Below are 4,342 nucleotides of genomic sequence, written 5' to 3'. Positions count from 1 at the left end.
GCTTTACTGAGAGATGTAGTCTAAAAGCACACATGAGGATTCATACAGGTGAAAAGCCGTTTTCTTGTACAGTATGTGGTACAGGCTTTACTGAGAGAGGTAATCTAAAAACACACATGAGGACTCATACAGGCGAAAAGCCATTTCCTTGCACAATATGTGGTACAGGCTTTACTCAGACACAGGGTCTAAAATCCCACATGATGACTCATACAGGCGAAAAGCCTTTTTCTTGTACAGTATGTGGTAAAGGCTTTACTCAGACGTGTAATCTAAAAACACACATGATGACTCATACAGGCAAAAAGCCTTTTTCCTGTACAGTATGTAGTAAAGGCTTTAATCATACGAGTAATCTAAAAAAACACATGAGGACTCATACAGGTGAAAGCCTTTAGTTTAAGACATATGATCAGTCAAAGCCTTTAGGTTAAGACCTATGATCAGTCAGTCTAATCCAGGATGATAATGATGCAAAAGCAGAATAATTACATAATCTGACAATATCAACATGACTGAATAAAACACACATTAATAGTTTCTTGTGATGTATTTTTGTTTTATCGTGTGTATGGATCTTATTTTCTATTCAACATGATGGAATTTCATGTTTATTTTCTCTTGCATTATTCCCTCCAGCTCATAGGTTAATGGTAGTACAATATGAGCATCAGTGTGTGTCCACATTGGTCAGGATCTAAGTCATATTCATTAATATTCATGCAATAATTATTATGATCATTGATATGCAGTAAATAATGGTGCAGTAAAGTGCTGACAAGCTGCTGGGTTTGTGTAGCTGTTCACTGTGTATTACTATTGACGTGTTATTTACATTGTTACATTTCATAGTACATACTATGGTAGATTCCATTGTTACATTATCATAGTACATAATATGGTAGATTCCATCCATCCATCCACTTCAACCGCTTATCCGTAGTCGGGTCGCGGGGGCAACAGCTCCACCAGAGTGCTCCAGACTTCCCTCTCCAGAGCAACATTAGTGACTTCCTCCTGGGGGATTCCGAGACGTTCCAAGGCCAGTGAGTCGATGTGTTTCCTCCAACTGCGCCTTGGTCTGCCCCGGGGTCTCCTCCCAGTGGGATGTGCGTCGAGGACCTCCCTAGGGAGGCGCCCGAGAGGCATCCTAACCAGATGCCCAAACCACCTCAGCGGACTCCTTTCCAGGCGAAGGAGCAGCGGTTCTATTCATAGTACATCATATGGTAGATTCCAGAGACAGTTGAGTTAGTTAGTTTGACTTTGATCGTTTATATTCTGCAGAGTTTAGTTTTATTTAGGTGTTTTTCTGAACTTAAAGAAACTCTTTTATACCTGGGTTAGGGTTATGGAAATATAGATAATGTTTTATTGGTTTAATAAAGGTTTCAACACTACAGGTCCTCTATGTGTGCTTTATCATTACAGAAATGTTATCAAAGATGTGTTGTATTTACCCCATAACTACTGTGAACAATAGTTAATTAGTAATGTTACAGCCTGTATACCTTGTGCTGAAGCTGTTACTACAGAGTACATGAGTAAGTATTAATTTTACACTCTGCATACATTGTAATAATATTCATATTATTATTACAGTCGTGGTGGTTATTGTTTATGTGACTGTTGGTCAGTTGGAAACTAGCCTACCTCAAATCTCAACCTGCATGCACGCACGCACACAACAGTGTTTTTATCTTAGTGTCTGAGCAAATCGGCTATATTATGTCATGATATACGATGATTAGAGCGCCCCTCACTTCACACGGGTGTGATTTTGTTCTTTTAACATGATCAAACAATAAATCAACAATAAAAACAAACAGAAGTCTAGTGCTGTATGATTCTGACTCACATTCAATTAAGTGGACCGCCAACTAGTCCTGCATGATTCTGACTCACATTAAATGAAGTGGACAGCCAACTAGTGCTGTATGATTCTGACTCACACATAGGCGGCGGGTGTGTAAGGCTAGGCAAGGCTTAGCCTTCCCAAAAAATATGCTGGGTATTTTTTTTTAATATATATATAATATATGTGCACAGCATTATATAGAAGGCTATTGTGTGTGTGTGTGTGTGTGTGTGTGTGTGTGTGTTGTTGCTGCCCCCTGGTGATCGCTGATCGGGTAGGCTATACAGCAACTGGCCTAATCAGCATATGATTGGCTACTATTGGTATGTCTGTAAACCTCGTCCTTCCAGTCGCTTTGTAGCAAACAGTAGCGCGCACTGGTTTGTTTTGGGAAACAGCAGAACGCAAAATGTATTTTTCAAGGCAAAGATAAAGTAATTCAGAAGAAGAAGCTGTGAGTCGGCTGTCAGAACTCAGCAGCACCAGTGCCCGCATGGTTCACACCACTGCAGCAACACTGACACGTTCAGCGGAGTGGCTGCTGTGTCTGTGCCGTCTGTGAAGAGCCATGAGCCGGGACTCCCGAGAGAGGCAGCAACACCGCCGGGTAATCTACACTAGGGCATTAAGCAACTAGTCGACTAGTTTACTAGTCGACTAGTAAATCCACTAGTCAACCTTGTTGGTACTAGTTGACTAGTTGATAAAAAAAAAAAAAGTTTATTTTTTTTATTTTTTATTTTTTTCCCGATTTGGTAGGCCTCAAGATCAGGTAGATTATAGTTATAGTCACCATGTACACAGTTTTTCAATGTACAAATATTTATTATTTTTTAATTTATTTTATTTTTTACATAATAGGTAGTTAAACAACTAGTCGACTAGTAAACTAGGCAACTAGTCAACTAGTAAAAATGACTAGAAGTGAATGCCCTAATCTACACACTGACTCGAGACTTGAGAAAAAGACCCATATCGTCCAAAATATATATATTTTGGCCGATCAGTCGTTGTCTGTGTATAGGCTAATTCATTGGTAAAAGTATGCTAAATAACTCATTTCTAGACCATCTGGGAAATAAATCAGCGGCGATGAGTCCCCCCCCAACGCAATTCTATAGCCTACCCAAAGGTAAAACGCACCCGCCGCCTATGGACTCACATTAAATGAAGTGGACAGCCAACTAGTGCTGTGTGATTCTGACTCATTAAATGAAGTGGACAGCCAACTAGTGCTGTGTGATTCTGACTCATTAAATGAAGTGGACAGCCAACTAGTGCTGTGTGATTCTGACTCATTAAATGAAGTGGACAGCCAACTAGTGCTGTGTGATTCTGACTCACATTTATAAATGAGATCTCTAGGTGTCTGAATCTAGATCTCGATCTTTCTTCAATTAATTGTGCAGCACTACTTCCTATGGGGGGCAGACTGGAACAGTTGTACCTTTTTTAACCAAATTAGAGGAATATAAAAACATTTGAAGAACATACTGTACATACAAAAAAAATCACACCCGTGTGAACTGAGTGGTGTGAGGTCTTATATAGACTGATCAGCTGTGATCTGACGTAATGTCTGACGTAATGAAATCACACCCGTGTGAACCATAGCAACCGTGCTCATTTTTGAGTGGTGTAAACCACTCCTACAACTGGCTTTGTTAGTTGAGTGGTGTAAACCACTCCTACAACTGGCTTTGTTAGTTGAACCACTCCTACAACTGGCTTTGTTAGTGCAGAAAAAATGACCATGGTTGCTATGTTCACCCTGTTCACCCGGGTGTGATTTCATTACGTCAGACATGATTTCATTACGTCAGACAGGCTATAATACACCACTCAGTTCACACAGGTGTGATTTTTTTTGGTACGGACAGACACGGGTACGGACAGACACGTAAACTAACAAAGCCAGTTGTAGGAGTGGTTTACACCACTCAATGATTTTTTTTGGTACGGACATACACGGGTACGGACAGACACGTAAACTAACAAAGCCAGTTGTAGGAGTGGTTTACACCACTCAATAACAAAGCCAGTTGTAGGAGTGGCACTCAAAAGAATCACATTTGTGTGAAGTGAGGGGCGCTCTTATCGTACATCATCATACATCTCATTCCGGCCAATCACAATTAGTGTCATGTCATCATGACGTAAAATAGACACTATGACGTAATAGGCCTATTGTCCATTCATTGTCAACGAGAATTTAATGTTTGTGTCAGACAAAGTTTGTGGACAAACATCAAAAGCTGTACATAGGAGGGGCTAAAACAACACAATAACAACAGAAATAAAAGCATAATGTACATTTGTAGATCTCTAGTCTTCATGGATTATGGTCATAATGTACATCAGTAGATTTCTATAGTCAATGGATTATGGTAATAAATTATGACCATATTCCATAAAGACTACTGATCTACTGATGTACATTATGACTCATAATGTACATCAGTAGATCTCTATAGTCTTTCAATC

The sequence above is a fragment of the Electrona antarctica genome (assembly GCF_951216825.1).
Source record: "Electrona antarctica genome assembly, chromosome: 2".
Classification (NCBI taxonomy): domain Eukaryota; kingdom Metazoa; phylum Chordata; class Actinopteri; order Myctophiformes; family Myctophidae; genus Electrona; species Electrona antarctica.
Note: the sequence above shows the minus strand (reverse complement) of the source record.